Source organism: Nannobrachium achirus (genome assembly GCF_963921795.1).
Source record: "Nannobrachium achirus genome assembly, chromosome: 1".
Lineage (NCBI taxonomy): Eukaryota > Metazoa > Chordata > Actinopteri > Myctophiformes > Myctophidae > Nannobrachium > Nannobrachium achirus.
This window is the reverse complement of record NC_137810.1, coordinates 34,075,682-34,098,750: the sequence shown is the minus strand read 5'-3', so window position 1 is coordinate 34,098,750 and position 23,069 is coordinate 34,075,682. Positions and strand designations below refer to the sequence as shown.

Sequence of the window (23,069 nt, the reverse complement as noted above, 5' to 3'; positions counted from 1 at the left end):
TGTTTGCATTGTAGAGGTATGAACTCGCCTCTGCCCGGCATGTCGTTGTGTAAACAGATGACGTCAGCCGCCATAATCACCAGAAAGAAACAGATAGGATTTATATCCATGTGCTGATGGAAATGGGCGATTTGTCTCACATTAACCTCAGCGTCCCTATTCTGGGTATGTCATAGTAGGCGGACATTCTGAAAAGATAAAAATTAAAATAAATAAAAAATCAAACATTCCACAAAAATCACAAGTGAGCGGTGCTTTTATGTGTTAATTTCATAATTAATTAATTCCTGCGAAGTGTGGGACAAAGGCTACGTACATACATTCAAACAAAGCTAGATGTAGGAGCGGTTAGCACTGCTCAAAATAATGTAGACAGTAGACACGTTGTGAGGTTGTAGATTTTCTAGACCAGGGCTTCTCAAACGTTTTCCCCTTTTTCAGTTGTCAATGTGCGACCCTACCGTCACCTTCCCGTGACCCCACTTGGGGACCCGACCCATAGTTTGAGATCCTTTGGTCTAGAGGGAAATAAGGAAGGGGCCAAGTGTAGACCCCTGCGGACCCCAGTCCACAAAGTACACAGAGTTTAAGAGGTTAAAGGGATAGTATTAAATATTATTTTTTTTCGATCGATTACTCACCCCATGGAGACTTAAATTTACCCCCATTGATTCCGGATGGAGACACAAATGCATTTGTATCTCCATCCAAAATCAATGTGGATAAATGTATTATAATCAAATTATAATTTTGGAGGTGAACCACTCCTTTGAAAGACTAGCCAAGTGTTGCATCTTCAGTTTTAGAACCCAAAGCCTGATACAGGTACGGTACTGTGCTGTGTGTAGTTCTATCCACAGTACCGCATGGCTTACTATCAAACCCTCCCAAGGAATATTTCCGTAATTCAGTGGGAGCAATGCAGTGCTTGTAGAGAACCCAACGTAAATGTAAACTAGCATGTCGTAAAGGTTTATTTTCACAATATCGTGCGTCGATCCCAAGGAGATGCTCAGTAGTACAGCAGATGTCGACTGAGATATATGGGTAAGGGTCATAGATGTACAGTATTGTCAGTCACACAGCTGCGCGTCCCTTCCAGTCTTTTTAAGTCTGTGGCCGGAGAGGATTCAAATATGTGCGCCTTTTGTCTCCCTTTCATCCTTCCTCCACTGTGCTGATACAGCAGCATTCAGAGGGATGGGGGGCTGGGGTGCCAATCTAGCTGCCACAGCTGTTTCCCCAATCTCTCTGCTTAATCATCCACTGAGAGGAAGAGCTAAGATCTAATTCTGCCCCGAGGATCACGCCATTACGGGCAAAACGGAACAAATGGGGCCAACGTGTATGTTTTGAGTCAGTGGTTCTCAAATTTTGAAATTTGAAGGTCTCCCCTTAACTTTGACAGTGTACAAATGGAACCAAATGGACCCGTTAGGTCCCTATTTTGGGCATGTCATCGTAGTAAAATAGCCGATCTGCAAGCTTTTCGCTGAAGTGGTTAACCACCCAAGGGTGCTACTGGCTCCTTTTAATGGCATTTGTTGTCCAACCGTCGTCACTATCAGAGTTTGAGTGACAGTGCAGCAAGTGGTGTGTTGATATCATTTACGGTATAGAACAACGTGGTTACGTTATAAATTATGCAAATTGTCAGTCGCCTAATTGATACATGTTAATCATATTAAGGAGCTTAATTATAGGAATCTTACTGCGCTGCGATTTGGTAATTAACAGTGACATCACATTTACAAGGAACGTGATCTATTTTTCACTTTGCAGGATAAGTTGTTCCACCATTATCATGCCCTCTCATCCCGATTATAGTGAAAAGGAAAAACTGAGGGTGTTTAATTTCTGTAAAATCGAGCTGACTGAAAATATTATGTATTTTTCCCCTCTTCTCTCTGGGTCAGTGAAACGCTGATCATACTGTAAAATTAAATGTAAATAAAATGGCATTTAGCTAACAGTCCTCTGCCAGTGTGGAGCATGCAGGATGGAGACTAGTGGACTTGTGAATGAGCGCAGGCCACAAGCATTCACTAGTCTAGTAGACTCCTGTGCTCAAAGTAAAACCCAAGAAATTACTGCTCAGAAATCACAGCGCTGCCTGCCAGTTGCTCCAATCAAGTGGTCTGCAATCTCAATCCCTCTAGATTTGGACAGCCTTTTTTTCCCCCCTTTTTTTCCCCTTCGCACCAGCCTCCTTAATATGTTACGAATTTAATCAAGTCCGCAAATTTGTTATGCACGTTAAATTGAACACGCAACGGCATATGCGAGTGTGGTTGCCATACCAACCCCCCCAGGAGTTCATTTTCCATAATGTAGTGTTTGGAATCTCATTTCCTACCACTCTCCCCTGCTGCTATACGCAGACGCCACCTCCAGGCCTCTTCTGTATGTATGCTACCAATGAGTCTTTCACACACCAGGGAAGGAGAGGGAGAGAGAGGGAGCGAGCGAGAGAGAGCGAGAGAGAGAGATCGAGCGAGGGAGAGAGAGAGAGACAGCTGGGGAGAGAGAGAGAGAGAGAAAGCTTAGGGGAGAGAGAGATATGGTGAACAAGAGATGGAGAGGGGGAGAGAAGGAGGAGTGAGAGAGAGAGAAATATCAGGAGAGGGGGAGATATGGTAAATGAGAGAGAGAGAGAGAGAGAGAGAGAGAGAGAGAGAGAGAGAGAGAGAGAGAGAGAGAGAGAGAGAGAGAGGCCTCTCTCCACGTAGTGGAAATGACACAAATTAATATACACTACTTAAACCAGACCAAGATTAATGGTTCCCTTTCGCCGCAGCTTAGTCCCACTGTCAGTTGCCGGGTGCTCGTTGGACAAAATCAACACTAATCAACATTTATTCCACTTTTGCCCTGGGCCCTCAAGGAGTCTGGCGGGACCGTGCCCCCCCCCCCCCCCCCCCCCATCCCCCACCACCACCTTCCAGCAATCCAGCAGCCTCCCTCCCTCCCTCCCCCCCTCCCTTCCTCCGTCCGTCTCGCTACGCTTTTCACCTCTCATCCAGCTCCTCCATACATCACCCTCCTCACGCCGCTCCTCCTCGGCTCCTCTGAGGAGAGTGCTGCGCTCCCCCTCCTATCAGGACACATTAGAGTCATGATAGATTTTCTCTTTTCATTTGCATCTGATATTTAACGCGGCAAAGCAGTTGCTCTGTCACTTTACGGTAAACCTGTGTGTGTGTGTGTGTGTGTGTCTGTAGATCTGTGTGTGTACTGTAAAATCCCGAGTGTTCATTTAAACTCAGAGAGTGTGCAAATGGAACCAAATGGACCCTCACAGGTCCATTTGGTTCCATTTGTACATTCTCAGAGTTACCACTCAGCGTGTGTGTGTGTGTGTGTGTGTGTGTGTGTGTGTGTGTGTGTGTGTGTGTGTGTGTGTGTGTGTGTGTGTGTGTGTGTGTGTGTGGTGTCTGTGCATAACATTTCAGGCAGTCACCCAGGTTCGCTAATCTTATCTCCACTCATTATCAGAAACAGGATGTGCGGTCATTATTATATATGTACAGTACAGGTCCAGATTTTCCCTGGGAACCTGAGATCCCCCGTCTGTCACAGTTAAAGGAGTAGTTCACCCCAAAAAATGACTTGTTTTCTATCAATAATTACTCTCCCCATGAAGTCACAGAGAATTCATGGAGGTGTTTTGGTTACTGACCGATGGATGACCAGTTCATCCAGTTATTGTCTCTCCATGAATTCAAGGCTTCCTGGGGTGTAATTGATAGAAAATAAGTAATATTTTGGTTGAACTACTCCTTTAAGCCAACAGTGATGGACAGGACACCTCCATCTCCAGCCAAAAAACAAAACAAAAAAACAACCAATGCATATTTACAACATAGTTCATCATAACATAACATTTTACAGTTGATCATTTTGGTGCTTTCCAATATATTGTACATTTATGCGTTACACCTACAATGTATTATAGACCTCTTATTAAACACATTGTACATTTTCTTTTTTGGTTTGGTCCTCTTAGCCAAGTGACAATGCATTTGTGTTCCAATGCAGCTATGCCCTGTCATCCCATAGGTGGAGACTAACGGTTGATTAGAGATCATGTTTTTTCATAAGAGAAACCTCAGGAGCCTTGGTACTGTACTGTACTTTGTGTGTTGCTTAGCCTTAAAATTAAAGGAAATTTCCGCAGATTTAATTAAGTTTTCACCAGTCATGTAGAAAAGAATGATCGCATTTCAAGGTCTGAGGCAGAGCTATTAACCTTTGAAAATATATCTTTACCCCAGGATATGTTGGTCTGTATTATTAGGGAGCTTCCACTGCTGTCTACCATAGAAGAGTTCATCATGCCACTCAATTTGTGATTTCACGGATGTACAGCAGAGAATGAATAAAGGTGGCAGTGACTAAACAGCATGAGGATTTTCTACTTTGACATTCTGTACACTTTGTGGTATGGAGCTCCTGGCAACACTGTAATATAAGGCTCATTTAATTAACTGCGTAAACAATACTGATTGAGTTCAATTGCATAAATCCAGTCTGTACAAGATATTAAAGAGTATTAGGTTCTCTTGCTTCTAGTTTTGGGAGATAAAAAGGTGATTGAAATCCCCTGCTTTCCGGTAATTCTTCTAAATGTTCACTGAGGTAGATCAAGTTTGCTTCTTTGAAGTAATAACTTCTTCATTTACTCAAACCCACGCAGACTGTTATTCATTGCATACCGTGTCACTGGCAATTCACAGACAACGTTCCTTCAGCTCATCTCTTATTTAGCCTGTTCCATACAGTAGCCTGTTGGAAGCATACGCCATCACTGAACTGTGTGTTTTCTGTTTTAGGCATTTGCCCAAAGAATAGCAGATCTACGAGCTCACGACACCTTGTGAGCTTGTAGATTGGCTATTTTTTGGCAAAGAGATTTGGTAGAGAGTGAAAAAAAGACTGTATCAAGTATTTACAGTATATTATAAGTACGTTTTACCAATAGAGGGTTTAAATGGTACTGGATATGCAGCTTGGCAAATAAAAGGTGAATTGATCCCAGTGCATGACGGAGGACGATCTCACGATAAATTAAATCTCCACAATACGATTATCGTAAGTGTTTTTTGTCACAATAAACGATAATATCGCTTATTGTCCCATCCCTACCAGTAATTTACAGACAACGTTCCTTCTGCTCATCATCTCCTATTTAGCCTGTTCCATACAGTAGCCTGTTGGAAGCATATGCCATCACTGTGAACTGTGAGTTTCTGTTTCAGGCATAGAATAGCTTACTTGTTCAGTCTCATGCAATAACTTTGATAACCGGCAGGAAGTTCCCAGACAAGTAGGTTTTTTTTCTGATCAATGCAGTCAACAGGAACCATGTGGTTCATGAAGGACCTGTAAATCTTCAAGTAGCTGTAAGCCTTTATGAAACACACACTGTGTATGAAACCAAAAGCATCCATCAGCCAGAACCGCTCGAGTGTTTACAACTTCACTGAATGTTCAAAGGAGATTTCAAACCAGGCGAATTAAAGGGGCGAGTTACGAATAATGGCTAACGACACTCCACCCAATGTGAAAATGTGCAATGGAATTTTTTAAGCAAAAAGTGAAAACAAATTAAAGAGCCAATAGTATAGAGGAACCACTGCTGTTACTAAGCTTTAAATGTAATAACATAAAAGTATACTTGCTATTATGTTTGCTCTTTCATGGCTAAATGTAACAAATCCTTTGGTCATTCTAAAACAATATTCATGGCATTTGTCCAAAGCTTGAACTTTGCTCTAACGTGTAACGACTCACGACATACTTGATATGAACCATTTCCTATATATTTTGTTGACCTCAGTGGTCTGTATTTGACCTCCTGCTTTTTACCCTCTACACCAAATCTATTTGTCGAAAAGGGTCAATCTACAGACTACAGTACAAGCTCACAACTCTTGTTGTTTGGCTATTTTTGTTGAATGTTTGCCTATTATGACCTGCCCAGAGAGGGATGCTAGGGTTCATAATATGGTTAATGCTGACCATTTTCTAAAGCATAACATGGATTGTTAGGTTTTCTTTTTTGGGAAGTCATTGGATTTAATTCATTTCAGTACAGTATGAGAACTTGCAGAGACTTGAACCTTGCATGAGCTAAGTAATCCAGCATGATAAATGTCATGGTGCGGTTATTTCTTTGACAAAGTTACATTATCATAGTGTTTTGAAAAGTGTAGCCAAAATTAGTCCCTTGGGGAAAAGATTTACGAATGTAACTAAAATGTCCTTTTATCAAACATTGACTCAGTTATTCCGGTACGTTCAGAAATGTTTGCATGCCTTTGGAGAATATGTAAACATGCTAAAAAAGGAAGCCATTAATGAACAAAATGGTCTATGTTTATGTATGTATGATATTATGGTTGATGTTGTGAATAGACAATGACATGATGTTAGATGAAAGGCACATGCATTTTAACTTAATTTAAATTCATACTGTATAACATCATTATGAAGATAGAGTTTACATAACTTCAAATGTCCATCCCCATTATGATCTGAACGATCAAGCCAGAAAAAAAGAAATAATAAGCTGGGAAATGCTGAACAACACCTATCTTTCGGAACTACACATTCATATACACTGTGTATTTATTAGACGAGAGTGCACAAAGGGTCCATTTGGTTCCATTTGTGCACTCTCACAGTTACAAATGAGTATGGTTCGATTTTATTCCATTTTGTACACTCTCAGGGTTGCAAATGGCTTAAGTGTCCATTTGGTTCCGTGTGTACACTCTCAGTGTTAAATGAACACTCAGGATTTCACAGTGTAGGCGTTGTTATGGCACCAACTGTCCTTACTGGATTGGCACCAAGTGCTTTGTCAGTCTGCGTCTCAGGTGCCAATCTATGGTTCCCAAAATAAACTGTCGTGCAACATGGCAGGGCAGAAAAATGTAGAAGGCGCACGTTGGGCCCCGTGCCCCCTGAAAGGAAACAAATGTTCCGGAGCAGAAATGCATTGTGGTTTTGGACCAGGTCCCAGTGCAGACGCCAGTGACATGGTGGGGAACTTTTAGCACGGAGGGTGGCGGGCTGCTCCAATGAGCGGCATTCAAAACACAAGTGGATCAAACATAGAAAACCAAGACTTAGAGGTTTTCTTTAATGTGTTATTAAATTACAGACATTATGTGCTTAGCTTTTTTTTATTTTTTTCGTCTTTTATTTTATTTTATTTTATTATTCTCAGTCCACTGTGGACCTGTTGAGATTCTCTTTTCAACAACCCTTTGTTCTCCGCCAAGGTCCTTCTCCAGAAATAGATTATGCTTACTGTAGTTAGACCATCTTCCTGCTTCACAAATGGTCCGTCATTTTCTCTCTCTCTCTCTCTCTCTCTCTCTCTCTCACTCTCTCTGCGGTGCCGTGTTACACCTTTTTGGTCTGGAAAGGAGAGTGTAAAAACAAAGGATGTGCGATGGATTGAAGGCCGTGGTGAAAGGATGTAAAGCGTGTGGTGAGGCGAATCCCAGAAACAACTAGCCTATCGCCAAATTCTGACCACCCAGGCAGTCTCTGCCTGGTCAGATCTCTGTCCAGACCACAACGTGCAGCCTTTCGTTCCAGAGCTATAGCTGGCATGGCATTTTTATGGCTAGTGGCTTGAACTAAAGGTGGGAGTCACAGGGGCTTGAAATGAAGGTTCAGCTGTAAGCCAAGTAATGATGCCCTGGTAGCTAATCTACAGACAAAGGAAGTGGCTCTGAGAAATCAAGAGACAGTTACGCAGTATGATAGGTGCATGCTGCAGAATAAAGCCTGATGTACACATACAGTAGTCGTATGACGGTGTCTCTCGTCGAAATAGCCGTGTCACATCGCATCACATGTTGTGAGCTTGTAGATCGTCAGTTTTCGTATAAATTATATATAAAACTGAATTAAGCATACTGTAGCAAACAAGCAAGCAAGTACATTTAATGTTGTCACACTAGACATAGACAGACAGTGTTATTGGTATACAATGTCAGTTGACTGCCCTTTCATTGATACCCAGTCGATACGATAGCCCCTTATAAATTCACATTGCCACTGTTCTTGTAGCGCTACCTCCGCTGTGCAGAGATTGTGTTGATAACTTAATATTCCCACGACAGCGACGAGATAAGAAGGTTTTTAGGAGTTTGGAGGATAGCGTAACCTTGATAAAACGCTTGTCTCAATGACATTGATTTTTACCATCCATCTTCATCCGATATGAAGTATGCAAATGCATGCCATCGGCTGGGAGTGGAGTACAGTGGTGTTAAATGGGCCATTTCAAATGTTCTTTGTACCATGCTGACTTCCAAATTCACTGTCATCCAGTTCTGGTGCATGTCGAAGCATTTTCTCCCCTTCCCCTCCCCCTTTGAATACCCTCCCTCCGTCTTTTTTATGGTATATATCTCACTCCATTTTCTTAGCTTTCTCTTCTTCTCTCCTCTCCTTCTCGTCCCCCCCTTTTTTCCCTCCAATTTCTCCCCTCCATTTTCCCCCACAGCATTTTCTCTGTGCCCTCTCCTCGCCTGCCATACAAATTAGGTGTGTACTGACAGTGTCAGTACGGCTACTCATAAAATATTAACAGCGTGTAGAAAATTTTACATTGCTACATTCCTCTTCATTTTTAACTATGTCAGCACAGGCTGTGCAACGTTTATTTGTGTGAGTTCAGGACAGGAGGCTATTACCCTACTAGCTGTTTTCCCCCCCTCTCTGGATGGTGTCCATCAATGTGCTAGTTGTTAATTTAACTATGAGAGTGTACGAACAGAGCCAAATCCATTTGGTTCCATTGGTACACTCTGAGAGTTACAGACCTGTAAGGGTCCATTTGGTTTCATAGTCTATCCCCCTCGCATATCTTTACTTGCCAATGGAAGGGCCACAATGCGTTGAGCTTTATTTATTTGTACCCACTTATATGAATATGGGCTGTAATTATTTCTTTTACAGATCTTTGTTTAAGATCTTGGGGGTGCAGTGAGGTGTTTATATTGGGGCTTTATGAAGCCAGCGTTTATCCTTTTATGTGAAAGGTAAGACTAGACACTTTTCAACCAAACCCTGTACCCATACAGTGTTATGGGTAGCTGTTAAAACGTCTCCATGATTGGCTAGTGTTGAACAGATGGGATTTGACATATCATTTTAGTCATAACCTTTAATGAGTGTGATAAACAAATATATGGGGCTCAATTAGAAGTTAAGCATGCACGATAGCACCCCCCCCCCCCCCATGCCAGCACCCCTCCCCTCCCCTCTTTTAAAACATAAAAGGAGGAACATATGAAGGATTGTTCTGCATGCCAGTGTCTGAGCCTTGTCAGGCTTTTACAGATTTATCTGCAGATGCTATGATTTGGCTTCTCCTTTTACATTTTCTCCTTGTTTTTTTCATGACTGGTCTCCAAGCACATTGAGCCTGGTGGGCGGGGATGGTCCCTCTGTCTGCCTTTTTGTTGGATGGCCCCTGTAAAGATGGAACTGTCAATCATTCCTGGCGTCCAGAGTCCTCAGGAGCAGCCTGTGGTCCCACAGAGGGGACGGGAACAATGACTTTTGTCGCCACACACACACAGACACGCACGCACACACACACACACACACACACACACACACACACACACACACACACACACACACACACACACACGCGCGCACATACACGCACAGGGGCGTCACAAGGGGGGGGGAGTGGGACTGAGTTACTAGGGCCCAAGGTGGAGGGGCCCTAGTAACTTTAGCTATTGAAAAATAGCAGATATACAAGCTCGCAGCGCGTCACCGAGTGCCGCGCTGCAAGCTTGTAGATCTGCTATTTTTGAAAAGTCGTGAAAATGTGTGCAAATCTTTGAATATATGTATTTTTTAAGCAAACATTTTTGCTTCTGGGGGGTCCCTAGAACTAAATATTTTGAGATGGGGGTCCTTGGCCAAATACATATCATCTTGGGGGTCCTTGACATGAAAAAGTTTGAGCACCACTGACATGGAAACATAGGTTTCTTGCACACATTTTCACGATTTTTCAAAAATAGCAGTGCAGCGCGGCACTCGGTGCCGCACTGTGAGCTTGTATATCTGCTATTTTTCAATAGTTAACATTCATGGGGGGCCCGTAGTGAATCCTTGTACCCAGGGCCCAGAGTTTGGTGTGACGCCCCTGCACACACACACACACGCGCGCGCGACGTTTCATGGCGACTGTTTCGCAGCGTGTTGCGCGTTGATTCAATTCATCATTTCAATTTGAATGAGGCTTGAGAGGCACGAAGGGGGGGTTCCATGAAAATTTCAATTTAGCCATATACAGATTACAGCCAGGTCATTTTTGATCCAGTGAATGGGGTTACATCATGCTCTGTTTTTAATCTTTTGGTTCTTGTTTAAAGCCACTGAATGTTAACATAGATTACCCAGAGGGCAGAGGAAGGGAACCATTATGGTATAATCTATTGTATAGTTGCGACCGTAGGTCGCATTTACTACCAAAACCTCCACCGACTGTCTGTCCGTCATGTCACACTTTTCCCCAACTCATATCTCCGCCACCGTTGCCCCAAGACATGCCAAACCTTGCACACACACTCCTTGCCTGCCAATCCACAACCTCCACCTCTCACGTCATACGGGCAGCCATAGTTACACCTGGAATGTTGAATCTCCATATATGGAGATAACCTACGCATCACACAAAGTCTGACCTCACCAGCCCATACTTGGGCATGGACGACTTATATCTCCATATACGGAGATGGCCATATATGGAGATACGATGACATCACAGAGTCCACAGTTGATGATGTGGCGTGATGTCATACAATACACAAACAAGCCCTATATAAAGGGGCAATTCTCACCAGGGAAGAGAGCATTCCCCACTAGCTGAGTATCTTAAGATGGTTGGATGTGATGATAAGCTATAAGCTTAGTTGATCCTGGCGATAAGGTCTGAGTCGAGAAATGCTCTCTTCCCTGGTGAGAATTGCCCCTTAAATAGGGCTTGTTTGTGTATTGTATGACATCACGCCACATCATCAGCTGTGGACTCTGTGATGTCATCGTATCTCCATATATGGCCATCTCCGTATATGGAGATATAAGTCATCCATGCCCAAGTATGGGCTGGTGAGGTCAGACTTTGTGTGATGCGTAGGTTATCTCCATATATGGAGATTCAACATTCCAGGTGTAACTATGGCTGCCCGTATGACGTGAGAGGTGGAGGTTGTGATATTTGTGGAGATTAGGGAGTCTTACTGGTATCATCCATGCATTTGCAAGCAATTTTACCATGCAGGGTTCTTTGACAAATTTGCCTTGAAAAGTGTACGAGGAAACTGTGTTTACTGTAGCTGTGCGTAAGAAGCCAAATGAAGTCGCATTCTATTGGGAAGGTGCAGCCTAGAAAATATTATGTCTGCAATTGCTTTGTTGCTGTAAAAAAAATAAATGGAGGAAAATTACTTAATGAGGTGTATCCTCCTCTCTTATCATACGTGGCGGGGGCTTCCTCTCCCCTCGGCTAATGATGATGTGTGGTGCAGGTAGCTGTCAGCAAGGCATGATTAATTAAAAGGAAAACTAGGCCAATTTGTCATATCCTTCTGACTATGGTCAGAGAGCAAGGCAGGTTGCACCGGCACCTCCTCCCCGTCTGCACGTCGACGACGCCTCGGACCCGTTTTCGTTCCTGTAGCGAATTTCAGTCGCAGCTGCACTGATAAAACAAACACAGTTATACTGTAGCCCCAGTGCCAAAGCGCCGACATCCTAAAACTCCTGCCTGATGTCTGAGAGGTCTTGGCAGCTCCGGGGGAGCGGTTATCAGCGGCTCGCTTCTGACAGCCTCAACACGGACCTGATAACAATTAGGAGACGGCTGGACACTCCGAATGGCGCTCCGAAATATGTGTGCGTGTGTGTGTGTGTGTGTGTGCCAAGCAGGGATGTCATAATGAAGAGCAGAGGCCTGTGGAGTAGATTGGTAGAGGGGCACAGATCCAGCCGGGGGCGGCTAGCGCTGTGGTGTTTCGGGCCAATTTTGAAAGTCTCCGGAATGTTGCTGCAGAGGCAGGGTGGGAAAAGCCGGTCGACTCGACATTGAGATGCAAAAGGTGAATTGGATGCTCCGCGTTTGTGCTTTTTGAGGTTCCTCCTTCGTGCAATCAGCGTCGCCGTGAACACCGCAGCTTTGCAATCAATCAAGGCTGCACACGTACAGTATACAGTACGGGTCGAGGCTGCAGGCAGGGCCTGCACAGTCTTGATGCCTGATTTATACCTGGTTTTGGTTGGCATACACGTACACCGAAAATAGTCAATCTACAACACGAAGTGTTGTGAGCTTGTAGATCTGGCTATCACCAGCTTGCATCCAAGTATAAATCAGTCTTGTGTACTGTGTATGCAGAGAGCAGGCGACTTGTTTGTGTTGGACTGCAGGATTGCTCCCAGTGTGCAGCCTGGCCCTTGTCAGTGGCTCTGTCATATCCGTCTCAGGCCTGTCCCGACAGCCAGCCAGGGCTGCCACGTCACAAAGGAGGCCTCGTCCTGGGAGAGACAGGTGTCAGCACCCACCCCCTTGCCTCCCTCCCTCCCTCTCTCTCTCTCTCTCTCTCTCTCTCTCTCTCTCTCTCTCTCTCTCTCTCATTCTCTCTCTCTCGCGTTCTCTCTCGCTTTCTCTCATCGAGGCAGATGCCTGCTGTGTGACGGTGCCACATATTTGAAGCTGAGCAACTTAGAAGGAAGGGTCATCTCTGCCTCCCCTTTCCCAGTTCCTCTATAGCCAAGAGAGAGGAGTTGGGGTCGCTGCGAGGGGGCATTCATATCATATATGGATGCATCCCCCCCGGTGGCCGGTGCAGGAGCGTTATATAGACCAGGCCTACGATCTGACTGACTGACAAAACGGCTGACTGACAGCGTTCATTGTCTCCTTAGAGGAATGAGGATAAAAGGCACTCATGAAAAGCCTTTCCAAACAAAGACCGTGCTCTGCCATGCAGAGTCAGAATGACTTGTTCTCATGTGTAGATTGTAGTTTCGTTGAATGCCCTACATATCAACACTATCCCAATCACTGCCGTGCAAAATGTAAGAAATTGAAAGACATCTGGCTTTTTGCTAGACATCTAGATCGCTTCTCCAGCACAAAATCGGTTTATTCATGAGCAAAAAAATCCTGCTCTCTTCCATAGGTATTGAGATGGCTACAGCGAGCACCACAGTTGAAAACGTCATCTATAGAGTAGCTCTATTTGGAGGGATTGGCCACTTTCCTGGCCAGGCTTTTTGGATTTGGTGAATAAAGGTGCATACTTTTTATAAAGCACTTTGCAGCTTGCCTCACGAGAACAAGAGAGGATGAGAGTGCCCAAAATATCCGTCATTTTAGAGGCAATTTTGTCCATATTGCCAAGTTGTTCTACCTGCCACTGCATGACACTTTTATTCAAAGGAGTGACATGAAATACTGAAAGCCAAATGACTAATGTGCCCTTTTTCCCTCATGTTCTGTGGCGAGTATCCCTATTTTCTGTAAGCGTCTTTCTTTTTGCCATTCGGATTGATCCATGGCGAAGCCCGACATAGCTTGCTGTATATTTAATGTCTTTCACCAGGCACATTAAGAGTGCAGTTTGATAGTGTGGTGGGGGGTGGGGTGTTGCTTTGACATTAATAATTTAATTTCAGCGGTGCATGTGAATGCCATTGGAGTGCCAAGTGATGGATATATTTTAATGACGTGAAGATTGGCGAAGCACAATGACAGTATATCGTCACTGTTGGGCAGAAACCTGTTTTTTTTTCGTAAAGTAAAGCCCTGCTTCATCACACAAGGCCGGCGCACAAAAGTAGTGAAAACAGCAGATCTACAAGCACACAACGCCTCGCTGTGAGAGGCGTTGTGTGCTTGTAGATCGGCTGTTTTCACTAGTTTAGTTCCTTTTTATAGTGATAAATACAAAATTAACGGTTTGGGACATACAAGGTTTCCACCCGACAACGACGATATGCAACATGCAAACCCACGGGCAGGCCAGGCACACACACACACACAAAACACACAGCGCACAGAATCAATGTGCTACATCTAAGACGCTTGGTGATTGCTCTCTCCCGCAGTATCATTGTTTTGGTTCATAGTCATACGTTGTTTTTGGTCTGATCTTCGGGGGCTGAAGGTCTCTGGCCCAAATGACTCTGTCCCCTTTTGTGGGTGCTGTCAGAGCTGACAGTCCTCATGTTTATTTCATCCTGCGTCTGGGCTGTCTCGTCTCCCTATCCTCCAATGTCATTAACGCTCCGAGCCAGGACCCTGCAGTGGCGCGCCTAATGAATTCCACTGCGGCTCCTCACTCCCCACCTCGTTACCCCAGCTCAAGGTGTCAAATTAAAACAGCCTGGGAAAAGAGAGGAAACAGTTTGCACGTGCGTGCGCGTATGTGTGTGTGTGTCTATTTCAGGTCTGCGTGCTGCGTGTTTATGAACTTCAAAATGGTCTGGGGCAGTCGGTTTTGTTTGTCTAAGATTGAGAGTGTGTTTACACGATGCTGACCGTTGAGATGAAGGCAGACTAAATACACCATTTGTTTGATAAATAAAAAACACAGTCTGCAGTACAGTAGTAAGTGAACGCACCTTCATGTCAATGGCAGCATGGATTTAATGTGAGAGGTTCTATCATAACAGACCTGCTCCAGTTGCCAACAGAACGCCTCCACCCCCTCACGCTTTGCGTTGGTTTCTGTGCGTTACTTGATGATAAAACAAAACATTGCATTCATAACATTTAATATCTCCTGGATGATTCAGGGAAGGAAACCACCATCAGTGAGGGGTGCCTGGGTGATTGCTAATTGTGCTTATTTAGTTGTCATTGTGATAAGCGCAACGAGGCCAGACGTGTTATTGAGCTGTGAGAGGTGGAGCGGAGAGACATCCTTCCTGAGACTCCGCACTCTCACCGGCACTTGGCGCCGTTTGCGTGCGCGCTGTGGCGTTTGCTCGTCGTTGCCGTACGAACCGCTGAATGAATCGTTGGAACCGTGGCGCCTGCTTGGTAATGTTTGGGATGCGCTGGGCTTTGTGCTACTTTATGATTATATGGGGTGCTTGTTGGGGCTAAGCGAGGCCGGCGCTCTTGATGTATGTGTACATTTCCCAGCGGAGTACCCTTCAGAAATGACCAGAGTGCTGCCACTGCCACCAAGGCGTCAGAGGCGTGGGGGCCTCCCTGTGTGGCTGTCTCTCTCTCTCTCTCTCTCTCTCTCTCTCTCTCTCTCTCTCTCTCTCTCTCTCTCTCTCTCTCTATCTCTCTCTCTCTCTCTCTCTATTTCTCTTGACAGCGCCAGAAGATGGAAAATGGTGTCAATCAATTCATCAGGGCAACACGGGTGGCTGTGCTTGCAGGGGAGCTGGGGGCGTGGTAATGGCAGCCCAGAGGAGGAGCGTAGCACGCGATAATGGCTCCCTGCCGCAAACTATTCCCCCCCACCTCTTTCTCTCGCCACCGTCGCCAATGCCGCAATGCCTTGATGGACTGTACACAGTGTTTCCATGGTCTTGAGGGCTCCCGTGGAGGGTCCTTAGCGAGGCACAGTGACAATCCAGCGGGTGTGCACATTCTTGCGAGGGAGGTCTCTAGTCTAGAAGGCCTCCACATGCGGCTCCAGCACATTGCTTTGGATCACCTTGGCGCTCAAAAGCCCACGGCTTGTTAGGCTGAAAGAATGTGCCGCGTTAATTAAAGATATGTAAATATGCTTGAATGGGCCGCATTCTCACATTAGGAGAGATTTGCGGAATCGGCGGCGTAATATATTTTAATTAAGGATTAATTAAAAAATAATGGGGATTTTATTTTGCCTGGCAGACTGCGCTTTGGACGTGACGCCGGCGTCTGCTGTGAGCTCATCAGCCGAATATTGAGCACGGCGCTCGCTTCGCAGGAGCGAGGGGAGCATCTCAAGGTCTCTGCAAAACAAAAAGCTCTGCCCCCCTTCTCCCTCTCTTTCAGACAGAAAGAGAGAGAGAAAACAGACACATTTACGGCAGGAGGGAGTGGCCATGGAGTCGGCTTAATTAAATTTTTTCATCCCCACTCCCCCACCCACCCACCCACCCACCCACCCATCCTCCTCCCTCTCTCTCTCCCTCCATCTTTCCCTCCTTTCCCCCCCCCCCCCTCTCTCTCTCTGCCTCTCCCTCTCTCTCTTCTATGGCTGGCAGAGCAGCAGAGTGGCTCTGAGACACGGAACACTAGTTGTGCTGGCAATTATGTTAATGGGATGCTATTAGGCCATGATTCCGTATGAGCGATCGGGGAGAGGAAGAGGCCCGGCGGCGGAAAACGATAACGGAGCGTGCGCCTCGTTGATACGGCTCCAGCAGGATCATTTGCATAATGAACCCTCCCCGCTAACGAGGGGTGTGGCCTCGACACCGAGCTACTTAGGAAAGCTTGGGAGTCGCAGTGTGAGGCAAGTCCACCGTGAAGAAGGCACTATGTGACCAGAAAGGGATTCACGGACTTCACTAGTAGCCATACGCCACAGTGTATGATGTACTGTACACCACTGGTGTACAGTACTTTTTTACGTCAAGGACCCTCAAATTGAATTATTAGGACCCCTGTCTGAGAAGATTTTGTGCCAGAGAACCCATAAGAGAAGATTTATGTTCAAGTTTTCCAAATTAATAAAAGATTCTTCAAATTATTTCTAGAATTGTACAAAATAATGAAAATTGCAGATATATAAGCTCACAGCGCGTCGCGTCGCGACACATAGTGAGGTTGCAGGTCGGCTATTTTCCGCAAGTGACACCGCTGTACGATAAAGTATACAGGTTTTAACAGGTTTGTTTGTCTGATCCCTGTGTGGTAGTGCTGTTTATTGCTTTCCTCTGCTGCCTGACATGACAATGCAGTTTCTTTGCAAAGCATTCCTTGGTTGAAAGATGACTGGGAAAGGTCGCCATATGGTTTGGTTGAGAATAACACTGCATTAACTAAGATGGTTGAAGTTGAGATTATAGTCCAAGGTATTTGTGTAGCCAGATGTGTTGGAAAATAGAGCTTCGTCACTTGGCGGTTTTATCTTTTCTCTGCCTCCATAAATAGGCTGGAAATCAAAGCATGGCTCATTCATTATACATTCATTCCCAATTATTTTGCATTTCTTTTTTCTGTTCCCTATTCTCTTTCCTGCATAGACACAGGCACATGTGTGCACACGCGCTGGCGCACGCACGCACGCACGCACGCACGCACGCACGCACGCACGCACGCACGCACGCACACACACACACACACACACACACACACACACACACACACACACACACACACACACACACACACACACACACACACACACACACACTCTCCAATGAATGCAGGTGCACACACAGACAAACACATGCAGCTGAATCTCCAGTATGATCCACTAAGCATGCAGAGGGAAATCACCCTGGGACAACAACAAAGCCCTGTGGAATCCCTCAGTAGCTGAAATAACAGGAGTTGAGCAGAGTGTGCTCCAGTTCACACTGCTATACCAGTCTGAGGAGCATATACATTCAGTAGCCTCATTTCTCTACCATATTAATACTTGCTGAGGCTATGTGCCGATGTTATTGATCCCAACCTTCACAATTTATTATTAATTTTGCAGCTCTGTGCAACGTCTTTATTTATGCATTGCTCCTCTCCTCTCGCTGTCTTGATGTATTATTTGTGCAGCACTGTGTGTCCACACCGCGTGTGCGTGCGAGCAAGCGTGTGTGTGTGTGTGTGTGTGTGTGCGCGTGTGTCTGTGTGTGTATGTGTGTTTTGCTGCGGTACACGGCCTGTCGTCTTTAGACACAGCCTCTGGATTTGATCAGAACGATCTCGGGGACCCAGGGGAAGACATTAAACACCCAGAATGCCCCTCAGGCTGCTCTCCCTCTCAACCTTTCAGTCTCCCTTAATGAGAACTCCTCCTAATTATTTCAGTGGCTGGAGCGTGGGGACACAGCTTGAGTTAGATCCCCTGCGCTCGGACGTGACTGCTATGCTGATGAAGCCGGGGGATCAATAATTTAGGCCCTCGTCCTTAATGGCGGGGCGAGGAGAAGCCGATACATCTGAGTCAGAGATTACATTTTAAAGGCACGGCTGTGCTCGGGACGTACCGGCTGTTGTTGGAATCAACCATAAACCCTTAGGATATGTTTCCGCTGGAAACGGCCAAACGCTTTTATGTTTGCTAGACTTAGATCTAAAAGTAACTGCAACTGAGCATTGCTCTACCTTTGTCTTGCATTAAGGCACTATTGTCGTCTTGGAAGTCACTCTGAATATGTCTGGATTTGCATCACAAATAAATGTACGCCCCATTGATTTAGAGGCATGAATATTGACAGGTTGGTACCCATCCCTCACACGGCTCTGTGGAGAATAATGGTCCTCTGAGCATGCTTCTCTGGTCATTTTGCTTTAGAGGATGCACACATAATCTTTAAGAGCACAGAGCCTCAGCTCTGTGAAGCCTCTCCGGGGAGGCATCCATGCATCTTTTAAGGACTCCTTACATCAAGCAGGCCTGAGCTGAGTACCCTGCAGTCTCTCGCTCAATTATTTAAGCTAGCAGTCTTGATGCTCTGTTTTAACTTGGCCCTGGAAGAGAAGAGAAGGAGAGTAGGGCTGTCACCATCAAGTGTTGCTTGGCGATGAATTGTCATGCAATTTGTGATTAACAATGATTTTAATTGTGTTTTTTCTGTTGAACATTGGAACTTATAAAATACATTTCTGTTATACAGAAATTGCAAGGGTATATGTGACAAATAACTTTAAAGTTTTTTTTAAAGAAATGACTGACAATGATCAATATACAATAATCAAAATAAATAATGTGCTATGGGTATGGCCACAATAGTTTACACATTACAACATTTTGTAAAAAAAAACAAAAAAGAAGAAACAATTAAGTGGAAATACCTGATCTGCAAGCCGCAAATCGCATTGCGGCGCATTGTGAGCTTGCAGATCTGCTATTACCATTATTTTGGAAAAGGTTTGCGATTTTCTCAAATAATTGTGATTAGGTACTGTGACAAGCCTAAGAGAGAGCAGAGCGTCTTGCAGAGGATGGTAGCATTGCCAAAACACACAAGCCTTCACCCGAAAGAAGAGAAGGATGGTGCTAATTTTCCAGAGCAGTATATTAAAAGATTCTCTCTTTATTTTTCTCTCTTTTTTTTTTTTACTGGAAACTTGGAGGAGGTTGTGAAACACTCATATGGATTTCATATTGCAGACATTCCCTCTTCAAACAGAATGATGCGCCGCGGGATGCATTGCAGTTTTCCATCACCGCATGCACTGTCATTGTGCGCCCGAAAAATGGGACTGGGTGCAATTATACAGGGGACACATTTGCTCACAATGTTTCCTTTGATTGATGTGTGAGGGCTGCGGTTTGAACTATAATGAGGTCCAAATGGCTGAGATTGAAACGTTAGTTATTGACTTGGCCTGACAAACAACAACATTAACAACAGACATCATTGTCTTCAGCGCTGGATACTATAGAAGTGGCTGAAGGGAGTGATGAATCAACTAAACTGTAGACAGAATACCACATTATTCCCATCATTACTCTACAATGTAAGAAGATTTGGTTATATCTTGAGTAGCGCCCAGGGGGGTGGGCTGCAATTCCTCTCGGTTTCATTTGATGTCATTGTTTACTTTTTCATTAAAGTGCAGAGGAGTTCTTGCAAACTCCCCCTGAAAACAAAAATAATTTCGCCTAAGGCAGTGGCATTCATATTAACCCCATCTATTGTCTCTCTGAATTGTGGCTGTCTCTAACTGTGATTAAATATTGATATCCATGTAAACACACACATGCCATATTGAATAGTTGATTCAAAGTCAGTCCCCCTCTGTAGCCTAGAAGCAGCTGCTATTAGCTTGAGAAATGGCCCCATTGTACCTCTGAACTCAGAATGCTGATTTATGGTGACAAAGTAAAGTGTCCTAGCATCAAATTGATGTCAGTGCTCGCTCATTTCTAGCCAAGGTGTCAATAAATTTGAATAAGTTCCTCTGTGAGTGGAAGCTAACATGCATGTTCTCAGTTGGAGCTACACACGAAGCTGTTTGCTAAGCAGTGGTTGTAATTTAATATTGTCTTCCGCCGACATAAATATTCTCTGGTTCAGATAGAAGACAGAGGATTAGTACGGGGGTAATTGATACACAGACAAGTCAAGATTTATTCGGTGTCCACAATCAATCACAGCGAGGCTCTATGAAGTGGCTTGTTACATGAATGGAACTCATGTCTCTCATTGTTCCACATGCACCAGTGGGGTCCAAAGCATGTTCTCAAATGCTTTGTGAATGCGCAACCTCACAAGAGGTTGCGGTTCCTTGCCGCTATCAGTGTATCCATTTGAATTTCCTTGTCTTCTTGCCAGCTAAAATGTAAATGTGTGTGTTCTCATCACTGCATGCCTTCTCCGAAGTGGCCTGGAATGCTAATGCGTCAGCGGCAGCCAGCCATATGGGGAGAACACACAGCGCCTCACATAGTGGATGCTATCCCAGGATTAAGCCTGGCTAGATTTATACTTTGTTGTGCGACGGTCTCGTGTGACAACAATAGCTGATCTACAAACTCACAGCATGTCCCGGACACGACTCATTGTGAGCTTGTAGATCTATGTTTATGTTTTCGACACGCAACACCATCGTACGATGGGGAATAAATCAGGCATTAGCCTGAGGATTCTCATAGAGGATCTCACTCTTCCTGCACAGCACTAGTCACCACATACTGAGGAAGCAGTGCTATATCGTGGAGACACCTCCTATTCTTCTCTCCGTATCTCTCTACCGTCTTTTGTCTTCCCTCTGAATTATGTATCTTCCACCAGCAGAGATTCTTTTTAATTTTTAAAATTCTTTGTCTCAGGGTCAAGTCATTGTGAAACAGAATCTTTATAGACTTACCTCTGGTCGTCTCTCTGTGATGTATTATGTGGGAGGGGGGGCCTATATGTTTGTGTGCATGGGTGCATGCATGTGTTGGTGCATGCGTGTGTGTGCACATGTGTGAGCTGTGTCTGAAAAGCCATGCTCTCGGGAGAGAGAGAGAGGAGGGAAGCTATCCACATATAAGAAATGAATGAGGTAATGTTCTGGGAGGTAATGGGTTTATGCAACATAGTGGAACAGAGCAGCTCATTAGGAGACTGGAGACTTAACCCCAGCGCTGCCCACCCCAGCTGCCTTTGTCACAGAGCACATTTGTGGAGGCCAGGGAATGGAAAAGGCTGGGGGCGGGTGGGGGGATATATTTTTGGTGAGGGAGGGAATCCAATATTGGAAGCCTCTAGTGTTGTCTGGGGTACAGTGGTACAGGTGAGTTACTTTATGTATGAGGCATTATGAAATGACCTTTCAGGAATCAGCGTGGCCTGCCATGCTGCTTCCACCGGTAGGAAAACACAATCAATAGGAAAGCATTCAGTCTTAATACGATACAAGTGACCAGTTTGTCATATTAAACGTATGGAACGTTCATGGTCAATAACGGTCAAGGGCTTAAGTCTCCGGCAAACGAGAAGGTCACCGGGTTCTTTGTTTCTATTTTTTGACTTGATGTACCTGCTGTTGTCTGCTAAGGGCACTGGAAAGTTCAACGCCCAATTGGATCATATCTGAGGGGAAGTCAGGTGCTTGTAGAAATAGAGTTTTCTGAATTTTTGATACTACATTAGAATGATTTGTTTAGTCTGTTTTATAACCAAGCCAGTAATCTTGCAAGCCTCTGTTGGAGTCTGAATGAGCATAGACTGTCTCTAAACGCTTCGCTCAACCATAGAGACTAGTAACAGTCCCCCAGCCCTCGTTACTAAAACTGGGTGGAAACAAATTTGGAATTAAAAAAAAAAAAATAACTGCATTGCAGAACCAATGCAAAGACATTAAGACAGTATTGGGACAGTGATATGACTTGCTTTCAAAGCAGTGGCCGTACATTTGTTATTGGCCACTGTTCTAACAACTAGAGTTTAGATTGGTAGGCGGAGATCTCTGTCCGGTCGTCTTGCAACACGAGACTAGGATGAGCATAGTGATACTTTCAGACAGTATATGCAACATGGAGAGTGTTCCCTCTGTTGAAAGCCTATCTCCAGTGCTGCTGCACACATCACTGGGCAGCACATTAACTGTCTACAGTGTAGACAGTCAGTGTGTGATATACACGCTATGTCGCTTTATGTCAGCATTAGAGGCGTGTATTGTTTGTATGATAGAGACGTATTTTACGCCATTGCAGTTTTAAATCTCTGTACATCTACAAAGCTTTATGTAGGGGTTGGCAGGCGAGCATGCAGACGGGCAGGCAAGCAGGCGTCACTGGGTTTCTGGCTTGTGTGGAGGCAGAGTTTCCGGTCTATTTCCAGCGCTGCGTGTTCATTCTAGGTGACTGGGGGGACTGTGTGTCATTAAAGGCCCGTCCTTTGCCTCTACCCAAGTGTGAAATGTGCCTTAGAGATGCTGGTCTGCTTTTGTTTGCTCGACCAGTATGCCTCAACTCTGAAATCCTGGACAGAAGGCCAGTGCTGCCTTTTGAACTCTGCATCCACCCACCTTGCATTATTCAGTTAATTTGTCTTACAATGATCTACCTTCTCCACACATATCCTCATGTTGATTGACTGAACTTAAGCCCTATTTCTTTTTTCAAAGCCGATCTACAAGCTCCCAATGCATTGCGATGCAACGTAGATCTACTATTTTGTTGGTTAAAATCTTGTATTTTTTTCCTGCCTATGATGACATGCCCAAAATAGAGAGGAAACTGAAATTTGGTGTGCATGCATGTAGATTACTGTATGTTGCCTAATTACTACTTCGGCAACCAAAGGAACAGGGCGTGTAGTGCACAACTTTTACTCAAAGGTGACCTAATCCTGTGAGAAGAGCCTTTGGGGACATATAATGATAACAGTAAAAATGGCCAATTATTCCC

The 23,069-nt window shown here is 44.7% G+C and overlaps 1 protein-coding gene across 3 annotated transcripts in view; it reads left to right on the top strand.

Annotated features, from left to right (window-relative positions):
- The window catches only part of LOC308284509 (pre-B-cell leukemia transcription factor 1-like), a gene marked incomplete at its 5' end in the record, with an annotated part of 64,500 nt that overhangs the window by 8,326 nt on the left and 33,105 nt on the right, over positions 1-23,069 (top strand). The gene's annotated exons all lie outside the window — the stretch shown is intronic.